The 18116-nt window shown below is 46.8% G+C and overlaps 1 protein-coding gene, 1 non-coding gene and 1 pseudogene across 2 annotated transcripts in view; 1 reads left to right on the top strand and 2 right to left on the bottom strand.

Moving 5' to 3' along the window:
* Positions 1-18116, bottom strand: part of AAMP (angio associated migratory cell protein) — a 205728-nt gene that overhangs the window by 85723 nt on the left and 101889 nt on the right. The window lies entirely within an intron of this gene.
* Positions 688-17529, top strand: LOC126932291 (60S ribosomal protein L19-like; annotated as a pseudogene).
* On the bottom strand, positions 7496-7558 carry LOC126933252 (U7 small nuclear RNA). The gene has a single exon (XR_007718492.1). It is a non-coding gene; the product is annotated as a U7 small nuclear RNA (small nuclear RNA).

Here is an 18116-nt window from a genome sequence, read left to right as displayed (position 1 = left end):
TAGTTGGGCAGGTGTCTCTAGTTAAGCTTTAACAACATCATTTTGTTTTCATTGTATTTATCTTTGGGGTCAGTATTTATTTTTGACAAGTGACACTGGTTTTCAGTTCATAAAAATGATTAAAGGGGCGGGCGTGGTGGCTTATGCCTGTAATCCCAGCACTTTGGGAGGCCGAGGCAGGCAAATCATGAGGTCAGGAGATTGAGACCATCCTGGCCAACATGGTGAAACCCCATCTCTACTAAAAATACAAAAATTAGCCGGGCGGGGTAGCATGCGCCTATAGTCCCAACTACTCAGGAGGCTGAGGCAAGAGAATCGCTTGAATTTGGGAGGCAGAGGCTGCAGTGAGCTGAGATTGCGCCAGTGCACTCCAGCCTGGGCGACAGAGTGGGACTCTGTCTCAAAAAAAAAAAAAAAGATTAAAGATATTTATTGAAATAGAAGAATAAGATTCTCCTATTTCACTTGGCTATAGCAAAGCTCCTGAAGGTAGCCTTGGAATGGTGATGACCAGGAAGCGCTGGCTCAGCTCCACACTTCCTTGGGGCCAGCCAAAGGCACAGAGGTCCCACCCTGGCCACAGTTCAGCCTCCCCGCTTAGGTGCCCTTCACCCCAGGCCAACGACCTTGGCACTGGGCCCAGCTGTCTTGGATTGGGGCTGCACCTGAACTGGGGTTGGAGCCATGGACTGTGTCTTCACCTTCCTGAAGAAGGTGTTTCTATGTGCTCTGATGTGTGAGTCACCGCTATATTGGGCAGACAAACCACAGGGCCAGGCCCTGGAGTATGCAGGTCACTCTGGGTATGCCCAGCTTTGAGGGGCACCTGCTGATGGTTCTCTGGGGCTGGGGGCATCCTCCCGCTGGGCCATCTGTACTGAATGATGGGCACATGCCTCTCCTGGAGTGGCACTGAGCAGTAACAACCAGACCACATGCTTCTTGCCAAACAGCAGGTGTCACTGGCCTTACAGACCTGGACTCCAGTTCCAGCTCTGTCATTCAGTAGCCAAGTGACCTTGAGAAAGTCATTTCCCTGACCTCAGTTTCTTCACCTTCCAATGGAGAGGACAATGAGGCAGAACCTTTTAGGTGCAAGAGATAAATACTCAAAGTAGCTGAAACCAAAAGGAGAATTTACCAGCTCATGAAATTGAGAAGTGTGGGATGATGTCGTGGTGGCGTCAGGCATGGCTGAATCCAGGGACTCAATGGGAATATCTGTTCAGCTCTGCTTTCTTCAGCATTGGTATCATTCTCTGTCAGGCTTTCTCCCTGAAGTAGAAAGATGGTCTCTAGAAGTTCCAGCTTTCTAGGCTGCAACTTCATCAAAACTAGTGGAGCCTCCAATAGTTCTAAGACTTGAGTTTCACTGATCCAGCTGGGGTCGTGTGCCCAACCCTGAACCAGTCCTAGGAGTTAGGGGAATGGGCTTCTCTGACTGGCCAGGCTAGGTCTCATTTGACCACACTCAGAAGGCCAGTGTCAGATCCAGCTGAACTATGGTGGACTGAAAGTGAGGAGGGGGAGGTCAGGCGTGGTGGCTCACACCTGTAATCCCAACACTTCGAGAGGCCGAGGCAGTCGGATCACTTTCAGGTCAAGAGTCTGAGACCAGTCTGGCCAATGTGGGGAAATCCCATCTCTACTAAAAATACAAAAATTAGCTGGGTGTGGTGGTGCACACCTGTAGTCTCAGCTACTCAGGAAGCTGAGACAGGAGAATCGCTTGAACTCAGGAGGCGGAGGTTGCAGTGAGCTGAGATGGCACCACTGCACACTCCAGCCTGGGTGACAGAGTGAGACCCTGTCTCAAAAAGAAAAAAAAGGGGGCCGGGCGTGGTGGCTCACACCGGTAATCCCAGCACTTTGGGAGTCCGAGGTGGGCAGATCACAAAGTCAGGAGTTTGAGACCAGCCTAGCCAACATGGTGAAACCCCATCTCCACTAAAAGTACAAAAATTAGCTGGGCATGGTGGTGCGCGCCTGTAATCCCAGCTACTCAGGAGGCTGAGGCAGGAGAATTGCTCGAACCTGGGAGGCAGAGGTTGCAGTGAGCCAAGACCGTACCATTGCACTCCAGTCTGGTGGCAGAGTGAAACTCCATCTCAAAAAAAAAAAAAAAAAAAAAAAAAAAAAAATTATGTGTCAGGTTTCTGGCTCTATGATTAATTACAGAGAGGAAATGGAGGTAGACACATGACCTCAAAGGTGCTTGAATAATATGTAGTTTTAAAAATAACCAGCAAGTAGTTCATTTGTAAATTTTTTTTCCTGGATCCCAGACTAGCTCTCTTTGCTAGAAGGTGCAGAAAAGGAGAAAGAGGGGGGATAACTGGCCAGGCTTAGGTGGTCCAGGGAAGAAGTTGAAGAAACAAACGTGAAAACCCTGTGTGTTGGCCGGGCGCGGTGGCTCAAGCCTGTAATCCCAGCACTTTGGGAGGCCGAGACGGGCGGATCACGAGGTCAGGAGATCGAGACCATCCTGGTTAACACGGTGAAACCCCGTCTCTACTAAAAAATACAAAAAATTAGCCGGGCGCGGTGGTGGGCGCCTGTAGTCCCAGCTACTCGGGAGGCTGAGGCAGGAGAATGGCGTGAACCCGGGAGGCGGAGCTTGCAGTGAGCTGAGATCCGGCCACTGCACTCCAGCCCGGGCGACAGAGCGAGACTCTGTCTCAAAAAAAAAAAAAAAAAAGAAAACCCTGTGTGTGCATGAACATGTGTGTGTCGGGGGGCGGTTTTACTCCTCCAAAGCCCTGCCCACAGGTGGAGCCTTTGAAAAAAGTGGGAACCTAACACCAGTGGTCCATAAACACTAGGCTTGGGCCAAATGCTGGACAAGGTGGTAGAAACAGAGCACTTGAAATTGGACTGATCAAGATACAAACACAGGTTCTGCTCTAATTGGCTGTGTGTAACACTGGATGGGTGACTCAGGATCACTGAGCCTCCTTGTAGAGAACTAAATGAGGCCGGGCACGGTGGCTCAAGCCTGTAATCCCAGCACTTTGGGAGGCCGGAGGCGGGCGGATCACAAGGTCAGGAGATCGAGACCACAGTGAAACCCCGTCTCTACTAAAAATACAAAAAAATTAGCCGGGTGCGGTGGCGGGCGCCTGTAGTCCCAGCTACTCGGGAGGCTGAGGCAGGAGAATGGCGGGAACCCGGGAGGCGGAGCTTGCAGTGAGCCGAGATCGCACCACTGCACTCCAGCCTGGGCGACAGCGTGAGACTCCGTCTCAAAAAAAAAAAAAAAAAAAAAAAAAAAAAAAAAAAAAAAAAAAAAAAGAACTAAATGAGATGCACAGAGGTGTTAACAGCAGCCTCTCCTTCTTTTTACTGTTATCGATAAACTTAGGGTTAGTCTGCCAGGAGCAGTTGAATAAACAGATTAAGAACATGTACTCTTGGCCAGGCGCGGTGGCTCACACCTATAATCCCAGCACTTTGGGAGGCCGAGGTGGGTGGATCACAAGGTCAGGAGATCGAGACCATCCTGGCCAACATGGTGAAACACTGTCTCCACTAAAAATTAGCTGGGCATGGTGGTGCATGCCTATAATCCCAGCTACTTGGGAAGCTGAGGCAGGAGAATCGCTTGAACCAGGGAGTTGGAGGCTGCAGTGAGCTGAGATCACACCACTGCACTCCGGCCTGGCAGCAGCGTGAGACTTCGTCTGAAAAAAAAAAAAAGAACATGGACTCTGGAGGCAGCCCATATGGTTTGAAGTCCACACTTGCCATGAATAACTTGGGCAAGTTACTTAACCGTTCTGTGCCTTGGTTTCTCATCTGTCAAATGGGGTGATACTACAGAGCTTATTGAAACCTACCGAGCTTTCGAAGCTTATTGTATTTTTTTTTTTGAGACTGAGTCTCGCTCTGTCACCCAGGCTGGAGTGCAGTGGCTGGATCTCAGCTCACTGTAAGCTCCGCTCCCCGGGTTCACACCATTCTCCTGCCTCAGCCTCCCGAGTAGCTGGGACTACAGGCACCCGCCACCTCGCCCGGCTAGTTTTTTGTATTTTTTTTTAGTAGAGACAGAGTTTCACCGTGTTAGCCAGGATGGTCTCGATCTCCTGACCTCGTGATCTGCCCGTCTCGGCCTCCCAAAGTGCTGGGATTACAGGCTTGAGCCACCACGCCCCGCCTCGAAGCTTATTGTGAGGATTAATGAGTTACTACCTACAGAGCTTGGCACAGAGCCAGCCCGCTCCAGGTTAGGAGTTGTTCAGCAGATACTGACCCAAGCGGCCAGGCACCTGTCTACCTCACAGGCTTAGAGAGGGCAACCTACCCCGCGCCACACAGCAGGTATGTCATCCTGCTCCAGAGTGTTCCTACACTGGCCTAAAGCGCATTACAATGCTTTTTTACTTTTAGAGACGGGGTCTCCCTCCGTCCAGGCTGGAGTGCAGTAACGCAATCACTGCTCACTGCAGCCTTGAACTACTGGGCTCAAGAGACCATCCTGGCTAACACGGCGAAACCCCGTCTCTACTAAAAACACAAAAAATTAGCCGGGCGAGGTGGCGGCGCCTGTGGTCCCAGCTACTCGGGAGGCTGAGGCAGGAGAATGGCGCGAACCCGGGAGGCGGAGCTTGCAGTGAGCTGAGATCTGGCCACTGCACTCCAGCCTGGGCGACAGAGCGAGACTCCGTCTCAAAAAAAAAAAAAAAAGAGATCCTTCCACTTCAGCCACTGAGTACCTGGGACTATAGGCACATGCCACCATGCCCAGATAATTTTTAAATTTTAATTTATGTATGTATTTACTGAGACTGAGTCTCACTCTGTCACCCAGGCTGGAGCTCAGTGGCCAGATCTCAGCTCACTGCAACCTCTGCCTCCTGAGTTCAAGCGATTCTCATGCCTCAGCCTCCCAAGTAGCTGGAATTACAGGCACCTGCTACTGCTCCTGGCTAAGTTTTGTATTTTTAGTGGAGATGGGGTTTCACCATATTGGCCAGGCTAGTCTCAAACTCCTGACCTCAAATGATCCACCCACCTCAGCCTCCCAAAGTGCTGAGATTACAGGTGTGAGGCACCGCACCCAGCCCAGATAATTTTTTAAAAATTTTCTGTAGAGACAGGGTCTTGCTGTGTGCTCAGGCTGGTCTCCAACTCCTGGGCTCAAACGATCCTCCTGCCTCAGCCTCCCAAAATGTTGTGATTACAGGCTTGAGCCACTGTGCCAGGCCAACACCATTTCTAAATAGATCTCTTGCCAAGAGTTAAAAAGCAGACAATAAACTGGCCATTAGTCCTGCAATCTACTTTGCCAAACTGTTTCACCCCTAGCCACTGGCAGAAGACAGCCAGCACCGAGAGGATGGAATTGGTGGCAGAGGGGTGTGCGAAGAGAGTTGAGAACATGAGTTCCCACGAGGTGGGGAGGCTTTGAGGACAGGCAGGCAGGAGCCTCAAGCAGCTAGCGGGGGACCTAACCAAGGAGCAGTGAGGGTCTGGCATGGTGGTACAAGCATGTATTCTCAGATACTTGGGAGACAGGCGGGAGGATTGCTTCAGGCCCGGAGGTCAAGGCTACAGTGAGCTATGATCGTGCCTCTGCATGTTTTACAAACTGCTTTATTGAGATATAATTCACATAACACAAAATTCACCCATTAAAATGTACAATTCAGGCTGGGCACGATGGCTCATGCCTGTAATCCCAACACTTTGGAAGGCCGAGGCGGGCGGATCACAAGGTCATAAGTTCAAGACCAGCCTGACCAATATGGTGAAACCCTGTCTCTACTAAAAATACAAAAATTAGCTGGCCATGGTGGCACATGCCTATAGTCCCAGCTACTCAGAGGCTGAGGCAGGAGAATTGCCTGAACCCAGGAGGCAGAGGTTGCAGTGAGCCAAGATCGCACCACTGCACTCCAGCCCTCCAGCTAAGGCGACTGAGTGAGACTCCGTCTCAAAAAAAAAAAAAAAAAAAAAAAAGAGTTCAAGACTAGCTTGGACAACATGGCAAAACCCCATCTCTACTAAAAGTACAAAAATTAGCCAGCTATGATGGTGCATGCCTGTGATCCCAGCTACTCGGGAGGCTGAGGCAAGAGAATCGTTGAACCTGGAAGGCAGAGGTTGCAGTGAGCCGAGATCATGCCACTGCACTCCAGCCTGGGCAAAAGAGCAAGACTCCGTCTCAAAAAAAGTACAATTCAGTGGTTTTTAGTATATACAGCTTTGCGACCATCACCACAATATAATTTTAGAACATTTCATCATCCCAAAAATAAACCACATGCCCATTTAATATCACTCCCTGCCTTCACCACTCCACCCTATACCAACACTATGCATCCACTAATCTACTTTCTGTCTCTGTAGCTTAGCATATTTTGGACATTTCACATAATGAAGTCATATATTCTGTGGTCTTTTGTGACTGGCTTCCTTTGCTCAACATGTTTTTAAGGTTCATCCATGTTGGATACGTGTCAGTACCTCGTTGTATAGCTGGATAATATTATTTTCTTTTTTTTTTTTTTTTTTGCGAGACAGGTTCTCACTCTGTTACCCAGGCTGGAGTGCAGTGGCTTGGCTCACTTCAACTTCCACCTTTGGATTGAAACAAATCTCCCCCCCTCAGCCTCCCAAGTAGCTGGCATTACAGGTGCATGCCACCACACCTAGCTAATTGTTGTATTTTTTGTAGAGATGGGGTTTCATCATGTTCCCCAGGCTGTTCTCGAACTTTTGGGCTCAAGAGATTTGCCTGCCTCAGCCTCTCAAATGCAGGCATGAGCCACCGCCCCCAACCACGATAATATTCCATAGTGTGAATATTCCACATTTTGTTTATCCATTTGGCAGCTGTTGGACAATTGGGTTGTTTCCATTTTTTGTCTATTATGAACAATGCTATGAACATTAACGCAGAAGTTTTTGTGTAGACATGTGTTTTCATTTTTTTTTTTTTTTTTTTTTTTGAGACGGAGTCTTGCTCTGTTGCCCAGGCTGGAGTGCAGTGGCGCGATCTCGGCTCACTGCAAGCTCCGCTGCCTTCCGGGTTCACGCCATTCTCCTGCCTCAGCCTCCCTAGAAGCTGGGACTACAGGCGCCCACCACCACGCCCGGCTAATTTTTTTTTATTTTTAGTAGAGATGGGATTTCACTGTGTTCACCAGGATGGTCTTGATCTCCTGACCTCGTGATCCGCCCGCCTCGGCCTCCCAAAGTGCTGGGATTACAGGCGTGAGCCACCACGCCTGGCCTCTTTTTTTTAATATACTTTCAGTTCTGGGATACATGTGCAGAATGTGCAGGTTTGTTACATAGGTATACACGTACCATGGTGGTTTGCTGCACCCATCAACTCGTCATCTACATTAGGTATTTCTCCTAATGCTATCCTTCCCCTAGCCCCGTTTTCAATTCTTTTGGGTATATACCTAGGAGTGGAATTGCTAAGACATAGTAACTCCATATTTAGCTTTTTTTTTTTGTTATGTTTTATTTTGCTTTTTTACTTAGGGGACTTTCCAGCAAAAACCAAAAGCCCCACTAGACAAATTCTAAAAGAGCTGTAACACTACATTTAGCTTTTTGGGGAACTTCCAAACTGCTTTCCAAAGCAGCTATGAGTTTTCTTGGGTTTTTTTTTTGTTTTTTTTTGTTTTTGTTTTTTTGTTTTTGTTTTTTGAGACAGAGTCTCACTCTGTCACCCAGGCTGGAGTGCAGTGGCTCGATTATAGCTCACTACAGCCTCAACCTCCCAGGCTCAAACAGTCCTCTCATCTCAGCCTCCCAAGTAAGTAAGACTACAGGCACGTGACACCACGCCCAGCTAATTATTTGATTTTTTGTAGAGATGGAGTCTTACTTTGTATCCCAGGCTGGTCTTGAACTCCTGGGCTCAAGGAATCCTCCTGCCTCAGCCTCCTAAAGTGCTAGGATTACAGGCATGAGCCACCGTGCCTGGCCACATAAGTTTTCTTGATGCCACTGATGGTAGCTTATGTGTAGAGGAAAGGTTATTTAGAATTGACTTTGGCTTTTAAAAATGAATATTCAATTTTTTTTCTCAATTCTTAATATACAAATTTTATTTTATTTTATTTTAACCGATTTTTTTTTTTTTTTTTTACTTTTTTTTTTTAAGATGGAGTCTCTGGCCGGGCGCGGTGGCTCAAGCCTGTAATCCCAGCACTTTGGGAGGCCGAGACGGGCGGATCACGAGGTCAGGAGAACGAGACCCTCCTGGCTAACACGGTGAAACCCCGTCTCTACTAAAAAATACAAAAAAAAAAACTAGCCGGGTGAGGTGGCGGGCGCCTGTAGTCCCAGCTACTCAGGAGGCTGAGGCAGGAGAATGGCGTGAACCCGGGAAGCGGAGCTTGCAGTGAGCTGAGATCCGGCCACAGCACTCCAGCCTGGGTGACAGAGCGAGACTCCGTCTCAAAAAAAAAAAAAAAAAGATGGAGTCTCACACTGTGGCCTGGGCTGGTGTGCACTGGCGTGATCTCGGCTCGCTGCAACCTCCACCTCCCGGGCTCAAGTGATTCTCCTGCCTCAGCCTCCCAAGTAGCTAGGATTACAGGTGCCCACCACCAGGCCCAGCTAATTTTTTGTATTTTTAGTACAGACAGGGTTTCAGTAAGTTGACCAGGCTGGTCTTGAACTCCTGACCTCGTGATCCGCCTGCCTTGGCCTCCCAAAATGCTGGGATTACAGGCGTGAGCCACCACGTCTGTCCTTTTTACCTTTTAAGTTCAGGGGTACATGTGCAGGATGTGCAGGTTTGTTACACAGGTAAACGTGTGTCATGGACGTTTGTTGTACAAATTATTTCATCACTGAGGTATTAAGCCTACTACACATTAGTTATTTTTCCTGATCCTCTCCCTCCTCCCACCCTCCACCCTCCAATAGGCCCCAGTGTGTGTTCACCTCTATGCATCCATGTGTTCTCATTATTTAGCTCCCACTTATTTATTTATTTATTTATTTATTATTTATTTATTTATTTGAGACGGAGTCTCACCTGTCGCCCAGGCTGGAGTGCAGTGGCGCAATCTCGGCTCACTGCAACTTCCATCTCCCGGGTTCATGCCATTCTCCTGCCTCAGCCTCCCAAGTAGCTGGGACTACAGGCACCTGCCACCATGCCCGGCTAATTTTTTGTATTTTTAGTAGAGACGGGGGTTTCACTGTGTTGACCAGGATGGTCTCGATCTCCTGACCTCGTGATCTGCCCACCTCGGCCTCCCAACGTGCTGGGATTACAGGCGTGAGCCACTGCGCCTGGCCTTATCTCCCACTTATAAGTAAGAACATGCAGTATTTGGTTTTCCGTTCCTGCGTTAGTTTGCTGAGGATAATAGCCTCTGGCTCCACCCATGTCCCTGCAAAGAATGTGATCTCATTTTTTATGGCTGCATAGTATTCCATGGTGTATATGTACCATATTTTCTTTATCCAGTCTATCATTGATGGGCATTTAGGTTGATTCCATGTCTTTGCTATTGTGAATAATGCTGCAATGAACATACACGTCCATGTATCTTTATATGTATTAGTCTGTTTTCACACTGCTATAAAGTCATACCCCAGACTGGGTAATTTATAAAGAAAAGAGGTTTAATTGATTCACAGTTCTGCATGGCTGGGGAGGCCTCAGCAAACTTACAATCATGGTGGAAGGGAAAGAGGTACATCTTACACAGCAGTAGGCAAGACAGACTGAACAAAGCTAAGGGGGAAGAGCTCCTTATAAAACCATCAGATCTCGTGAGAACTCACTCACTATCATAAGAACAGGATGGGGGAAACTGCCTCCATAATCCAATCACTTCCCAGCAGGTTTCTCCCTCAACATCTGGTGATTACAATTCAACATGAAATTTGGGGCCAGGCGCAGCGGCTCACGCCTGTAATCCCAGCACTTTGGGAGGCCAAGGCGGGCAGATCACCTGAGGTCAGGAGTTCGAGACCAGCCTGGCCAATATGGTGAAACCCCATCTCTACTAAAAATACAAAACTTAGCAAGGCATGGTGGTGAGCGCCTGTAATCCCAGCTACTCAGGAGACTGGGGCAAGAGAATCTCTTAAACCCAGGAGGCAGAGGTTGAAGTGGGCCAAGATCACACCACTGTACTCCAGCCTGGGCAACAGAGTGAGATTCCGTCTCAAAAAAAAAAAAAAAAAAAAAAAGATGAAATTTGGATGGGGGCACAAAGCCACGCCATATCACTATAATAGAACAATTTATATTCCTTTGCGTATATAACCAGTAATGGGATTGCTGGGTTGAATGGTAGTTCTGTCTTTAGGTCTTTGAGGAATCACCACACTGTCTTCCACATTGGTTGAACAAATTTATACTCCCACCAACAATATATAAGCGTTCCTTTTTCTCTACAACCTTTCCAGCATCTGTTATTTTTTTACTTTTTAATAACAGCCATTCTGACTGGTATGAGACGGTATCTCATTGTGGTTTTGATTTGCATTTCTCTAATGATGAGTGATGTTGAGCTTTTGTTCATGTGTTTGTTGCTCACATGTATGTCTTCTTTTTTTTTTTTTTTTTTTTTTTTTTTTTTTTTTTTTTTGAGATGGAGACTTGCTCTATTGCCAGGCTGGAGTGCAGTGGCACGATCTCAGCTCACTGCAACCTCCGCCTCCTGGGTTCAAGTGATTCTCCTGCCTCAGCCTCCCGAGTAGCTGGGACTACAAGAGGGTGCCACCACATCCAGCTAATTTTTGTATTTTTAGTAGACAGAGTTTCACCATGTTGGCCAGAATGGTTTCGATCTCTTGACCTCGTGATCTGCTCACCTCAGTATCCCAAAGTGTTGGGATTACAGGCATGAGCCACTGTGCCCAGCCTATATCTTCTTTCAAGAAGTGTCTTTTCATGTCCTTTGCCCACTTTTTTTTTTCCTCGAGACGGAGTCTCGCTCTGTCACCCAGGCTGGAGTGCAGTAGTGCAATCTCGGCTCACTGCAACCTCCACCTCCAGAGTTCAAGCAATTCTCCTGCCTCAGCCTCCCAAGTAGCTGGGATTACAGGCACCCACCACCATGCCCAACTAAGTTTTGTATTTTTAGTAGAGACGGGGTTTCACCATGCTGGCCAGGCTGGTCTGGAACTCCTGACCTCAGGTGATCCGCCCACCTTGGCCTCCCAAAGTGCTAGGATTACAGACCCGAGCCACCACACCCGGTCGTCCTTTGCCTACTTTTTAATGGGGTTGGTTTTTTCTTATACTTTTTTTTTTTTTTTTTTTTTTTAGACAGAGTCTCGCTCTGTTGCCCAGGCTGGAGTGCAGTGGCCGGATCTCGGCTCACTGCAAGCTCCGCCTCCCGGGTTCACACCATTCTCCTGCCTCAGCCTCCTGAGTAGCTGGGACTACAGGCGCCCGCCACCTCACCCGGCTAGTTTTTTGTATTTTTTAGTAGAGACAGGGTTTCACTGTGTTAGCCAGGATGGTCTCGATCTCCTGACCTCATGATCCGCCTGTCTCAGCCTCCCAAAGTGCTGGGATTACAGGCTTGAGCCACCGTGCTCGGCCTTCTTATACATTTCTTTAAGTTCCTTATAGATACTGGATATTAGACCTTCGTCAGATGCATAGTTTGCAAGAGTTTTCTCCCATTCTGTAGGTTGTCTTTTTACTCTGTTGGTAGTTTCTTCTGCCGTGCAGAAGCTCTTTAGTCTTAATTAGATCCCATTTGCCAAATTTTGTTTTTGGTGCAATTGCTTTTGGCGTATTCATCATGAAATATTTGCCCGTGCCTATGTCCGGAATGGTATTTCCTAGGTTGTCTTCCAGGAATTTTATGGTTTTAGGTTTTACATTTAAGCCTTTAATCCATCTTGAGTTAATTTTTGTATATGGTGTAAGGAAGTGGTCTAGTTTAAATTTTCTGCATATGGCTAGCCAGTACTCCCAGCTTATTGAATAAGCAATCCTTTCCCCATTGCTTGTTTTTGTCAGGTTTTGTCAAAGATCAGACAGTTATAAGTGTGTGGTCTTATTTCTGGGTTCTCTATTCTGTTCCATTTTTATGTGTCTGTTCTTTTTTATTATTATTATTGGTTTTAAGGAGTGGAACATTTAATAGGCAAGAAGGGGCAAGAAGGAAGGGAGAAGACAGAAGGAAGAAGCTCCCCTCTACAGAGACAGAGAGAGGAAGGCTCTCCAAAGCCGAAAGAGGAGGTTCCCAAGTGTGGTGGACACCAGCCAGCTATATATGCAGAGGCTGGAGGAGGTGATGTCTGATTTGCATAGGGCTCAGGGGATTGGATCGACCAGGCATGTCGTTCACGAAACCTGCGGAAAAAGCAACCCCTCCCACCATAGCCTTTTCAATATGCAAGCTGTAATCACCTCTGTAATCCCAGCACTTTGGGAGGCCGAGGCGGGCAGATCACGAGGTCAGGAGATCGAGACCATCCTGGCTAACACGGTTAAACCCCGTCTCTACTAAACAAATACAAAAAATTAGCCGGGTGCGGTGGCAGGCGCCTGTGGCCCCAGCTACTCGGAGGCTGAGGCAGGAGAATGGCCTGAACCCAGAAGGCGGAGCTTGTAGTGAGCCAAGATTGCGCCATTGCACTCCAGCCTGGGTGACAGAGCGAGACTCCTTCTCCGCCCCCCTCCCCCAAAAAAATCCTAGCTGACTTTGTGATAGTAAAACTTATATGCTTCCTTTTTGTCAGTAACTGTTATCCCGGTTATAAGGATAATAATTAAGCAAAATACAACAGCAATGCAAACTGTTCAATATTTTAGTGAGAAGGTGCTACTGTGTATAACATTATTATAAATAGTAGAGTGAAGACAGCAATTCCCACAAGTGTGGTGTGGCAGATAATTTCCATCTAAAATTTTACTTGCCAGCTGGGCGTGGTGGCTCAGGCTCGTAATCCCAGCACTTCGGGAGGCCAAGGCAAGCAGATCACCTAAGGTTGGGAGTTCAAGACTAGCCTGACCAACATGGAGAAACTCCGTCTCTACCAAAAATACAAAAACTTAATGAGGTATGGTGGCGTATGCCTGTAATCCCAGCTATTCAGAAGGCTGAGGCAGGAGAATTGCTTGAACCCGGGGAGGCAGAGGTTGCAGTGAGCCAAGATTGTTCCATTGTCCTCCAGCCTGGGCAACAAGAGCAAAACTCTGTCTCAAAAAAAGAAATTTTACTTGCCAAGATATGCAATTCCCCTTTGAGGGTCTATGAAGTTCCTTGGCTTTATTTTCCCAAGCAAAGAAACCTCCAGGTTATGAGCACCTTACTCACTTTCTTTACCTGGCAAAATCTGAAAGATAATTGCCCAGAGCTAGCATATTGATTCACCTTTTTACCTTACCCATCCCCCTTTTTTTTTTCCCCAAGCTGTGGAAGATCACCTCATGATTCACAGGAATAAGCAGGGTGATTCTAAAATGTAGGCAAAAAGCTTAAAAACAATGAATGAAACTAGGATTTAATGACAAACGTATGATAAGCTTTGGATCAAAATTTTTCTCTTCCGTCCTCATTTTTGGCAAGCACTAATTATGAATAAACTTTAGTCCTGTTAGAAATAAATTTTCAGTGCTGCAAAAGAAAGAGCACTCAAGGCCGGGCTCGGTGGCTCACACCTGTAATCCCAGCAATTTGGGAGGCCAAGGTGGGTGGATCACGAGGTCAGGAGATCAAGGCCATCCTGGCTAACACGGTGAAACCCCATCTCTACTAAAAACACAAAAAATTAGCCAGGTGTGGTGGCAGGCACCTGTAGTCCCAGCTACTCGGGAGGCTGAGGCAGGAGAATGGAGTGAACCAGGGAGGCGGAGTTTGCACTGAGCTGAGATTTGGCCACTGCACTCCAGCCTGGGCAACAGAGCAAGACTCCATCTCAAAAACGAATAACAAAAAAAGAAACAGCACTGGCACATAAATTTAATGTTCTCAGCAAAGCAATTTTACTTCTATAGAAGGGTGTGTCTCACAGATGGAGCAATGGCAAGAGCAGACCTGAACAAGGGAGGGGAAGGGGTTCTTATCCTAACACAGCTAGTCCCTACTGCTGTGTCTTTCCCCTATTGGCTAGGGTTGGACCATACAGTCTAAGCTAATTCCGATTGGCTATTTTAAAGAGAGTAGGGGTATGAGCCGGAGTGGCAGGATAGGTAGTTTGGCAGGAAGGATGGTTACAGAACAGGTGACTCAGGATGACTAAAACCAGAGCAGGTGGCCAAGGGTGACTAAGGTCATAGCAGGTGATAGAGGCTAGGAGGGGGTTGTTTACTATAACTAGGGGCAAGGAGATGTAAAGAATGAGAAACTTTAAAATGAAGAACAAAGAACAGTAGAGCTGAACATAATGATACATTGGTTCTTTGAAGAGGATCTCAGAACTCATTGTACTTAACAATTTACAGGCTAAAACCTTTGAAGAGGAATTTATTATATCCTATAATCTTATACTTGGCCTGATTATCTGCATAAAGTGCAGCAAGAATGGTTATTTTTACTTACATAGGACTTTTGGATTGGCTTTAATGAAACTCTGTTTCACAAGGAATTTCAGATAAGACTTTTAAAGCCGAGCCCAGCCATGGGTTTGCATCCTCTAACACCTGTGAATTGGGTGATCCTCTGCTCTTGAGGTCCCAAGATAAACGCAGAGCTTCCAGACCTGTTAGAAAGTTATGTGTCTGTTCTTTTACCGGTACCATGCTGTTTGGTTACTGTGGCCCTGTAGTGTAATTTGAAGTCAGGTAGCGTGATGCATGCAGCTTTATTCTTTTTGCTTGGGATTGCCTTAGTTATTTGGGCTCTTTTTTCATTCTGTATGAATTTTAACATAGTTTTTTCTAGTTCTATGAAGAATGACAATTGTAGTTTAACGGGGATAGCATTGAATCTATAAATTGCTTTGACTAGCATGGCCATTTTACGATATTGATTCTTCCTATCCATGAGCATGGAATGTTTTTCCATTTGTTTATGTCATCTCTGAGTTCTCTGCACACCGGTTTGTAGTTCTCCCTGCAGAGATCTTTCACTTCCCTTGTTAGCTCTATTCCTAGGTGGTTTATTCTTTTTGTGGCAATAGTGAATGGGAGTTCGTTCATGAATTGGCTCTCTGCTTGCCTGTTGTTGATATATAGGAATGCTAGCAATTTTTGCACATTGATTTTGTATCCTGAGACTTTGCTGAAGTTGCTAATCAGCTTAAGAAGCTTTTGGGCTGAGATGATGGGGTTTTCTAGATATAAGATCACGTCATCTTCAAACAGGGATAGTTTGACTTCCTCTCTTCTTATTTGAATGCCCTTTTTTTCTTTCTTTTGACTGATTGCTCTGGCCAGAACTTCCAATACTATGTTGAATAGAAAAAATATAAATTTTAAAACTTAAGTATTTTTAAAACTTTTAAGTTCAACTTACCAGTCATATAATTCTCATCATAAACCTAGTGAATGTTAACATTTTTTAGAAACAGGGTCTGACTATGTTGCCCAGGCTGGTCTTCAACTCCTGGCTTCAAATGATCCACCCACCTCGGCCTCCCAAAGTGCTGGGATTACAGGTGTAAGCCCCTGCACCCAGCCAAGGGGGCTTTAATTAATAATTGGTTGGTCTTCTTTTCAAAATTAAAACTGCTTTAGGCAGCTTATACTGCAGTTGTTCATCCAATATATTCTATTTCTTTTTTTAAAGCGATTGATTGATAAACCAGCCTCCTTAATACCCTTACTGCAAACTAATAAAAGTAAACATATAAATACAGTAAATCTTAATTTCTTTTTTTTTTTTTTTTGAGATGGAGTCTCACTCTGTCACCGAGGCTGGAGTGCAGTGGCTCAATTTCTCCTCAGTGCAAGCTCCACCTCCCGGGTTCACGCCATTCTCCTGCCTCAGCCTCTCCAGTAGCTGAGACTACAGGCGCCCGCCACCACGTCTGGCTAATTTTTTGTATTTTTAGTAGAGACAGGGTTTCACCATGTTAGCCAGGATGGTCTCGATCTCCTGGCCCTGTGATCTGCCCGCCTCGGCCTCCCAAAGTGCTGGGATTACAGGCGTGAACCACTGCACCTGGCTTTATTTCATTATTTTTTTAATGTTCTGGTTCTACTTGCAATCTCAATAAGAAACTTTAAAATTCTAAATCAATTATTCAGTGACCTAATTTAAACTCGAATCTGCAGACATATCTTTTAAGCACTCTAATATGCCAATTTTGAACATTTTAAGAACCCGAAAGAACACAGCTCTTTCCTTTCGCTGCTGCAGCCACAGCCATAAGTACGCTCAGGCTTTAGAAGAGGTTCGCTTCTAGTGTCCTCCGCTGTGGCAAGAAGAAGGTCTGGTTGGACCCCAATGAGACCAGTGAGATCGCCAATGCCAGCTCCCATCAGCAGATCCAAAAGCTAATCAAAGATGGGCTGATCATCCGCAAGCCTGTGATGGTCCGTTCCCGGGCTCCATGTCGGAAAAACACCTTGGCCGGCCGGAAGGGCAGGCACACGGGCATAGGTAAGCGGGAGGGCACAACCAATGTCCGAATGCCAGAGGTCACGTGGATAAGGAGAATGAGGATTCTGCTGGCTACTCAGAAGATACCGTGAATCTAAGAAGATTGGTCGCCACATGTATCACAGCCTGTACCTGAAGGTGAAGGGGAATGTGTTCAAACACAAGCGGATTCTCCTGGAACACATCCACAAGCTGAAGGCAGACAAGGCCTGCAAGAAGCTCCTGGCTGACCAGGCTGAGGCCCGCAGGTCTAAGACCAAGGAATTGTGGGTGGAGGATTACCCAGGTGCTGAGGCAAGAGACTCAAGGCACAGACTCTTTCAGTATAATAAAGAAAATAGTGGCCGGGCGCGGTGGCTCAAGCCTGTAATCCCAGCACTTTGGGAGGCCGAGGCGGGTGGATCACGAGGTCAGGAGATCGAGACTATCCTGGCTAACATGGTGAAACCCCGTCTCTACTAAAAATACAAAAAACTAGCCGGGCGTGGTGGCGGGCGCCTGTAGTCTCAGCTACTTGGGAGGCTGAGGCGGGAGAATGGCGTGAACCCGGGAGGCGGAGCTTGCAGTGAGCCAAGATCAGCCACTGCACTCCAGCCTGGGAGACACAGCAAGACTCCGTCTCAAAAAAAAAAAAGAAAAGAAAAAAAAAAAAAGAAAATAGTTAGAGTAAGAATAGTCAGAATACAAATTAGATATAGAGATGATCATGGATAATTATCAATCATTATTATAAACATTATTAATCATTAGCTTTTAATATTACTCTTTGTTGCATTACTAATAAAACCTAGGAATAACCGGCAGGTATAGGGTCAGGTGCTGAAGGGACATTGTGAGAAGTGACCTAGAAGGCAAGAGGTGAGCCCTCTGTCACGCCCACATAAGGTCCGCTTGAGGGCTCCTTGGTCATGTGGTAATGCCAGTGTCTGGGAAGACGCCCATTACTTATCTGACCGCAAAAGGGAGTCTCCTTTCCCTGGAGGAGTCAGGGAACACTCTGCTCCACCAGCTTCTTGTGGGAGGCTGGATATGATCCAGGCCTGCCTGCAGTCATCCAGAGGCCTAAACCCCTCCCTGTGGTGCTTGTCCACTTTCATGTTCCTTCCGTACTCCTGGTTCCTCTTTGAAGTTTGTAGTAGATAACAGTAAAAGTAACAGTGAAAGTCTTAAAGTCTTTGATCTTTCTTTTTTTTTTTTTTTGAGACGGAGTCTTGCTCTGTGGCCCAGGCTGGAGTGCAGTGGTGTGATCGCGGCTCACTGCAAGCTCCGCCTCCCAGGTTCACGCCATTCTTCTGCCTCAGCCTCCCAAGTAGCGGACTACAGGCGCCGGCCACCAGGCCCAGCTAATTTTTTTTGTATTTTTAGTAGTGACAGAGTTTCACCGTGTTAGCCAGGATGGTCTCGATCTCCTGATCTTGTGATCCACCCGCCTCGGCCTCCCAAAGTGATGGGATTACAAGCGTGAGCCACCGCTCCCAGCCTGATCTTTCTTATAAGTGCATAGAAGAAAATGCTGATGTATTCTCTCTCTCTGCTTCAGCTACCTAAGAGGGAAGGGCACCCTGTCCTGTGATCACGTGACTTGCTTCACCTTGTCAATCACTTAGAAGAGTCACCCTT

This window comes from Macaca thibetana, chromosome 12 (assembly GCF_024542745.1).
Source record: "Macaca thibetana thibetana isolate TM-01 chromosome 12, ASM2454274v1, whole genome shotgun sequence".
Classification (NCBI taxonomy): Eukaryota; Metazoa; Chordata; class Mammalia; order Primates; family Cercopithecidae; genus Macaca; species Macaca thibetana.
The sequence above is the reverse complement of the archived record's forward strand: the minus strand, read 5'-3'. Positions and strand labels throughout refer to the sequence as shown.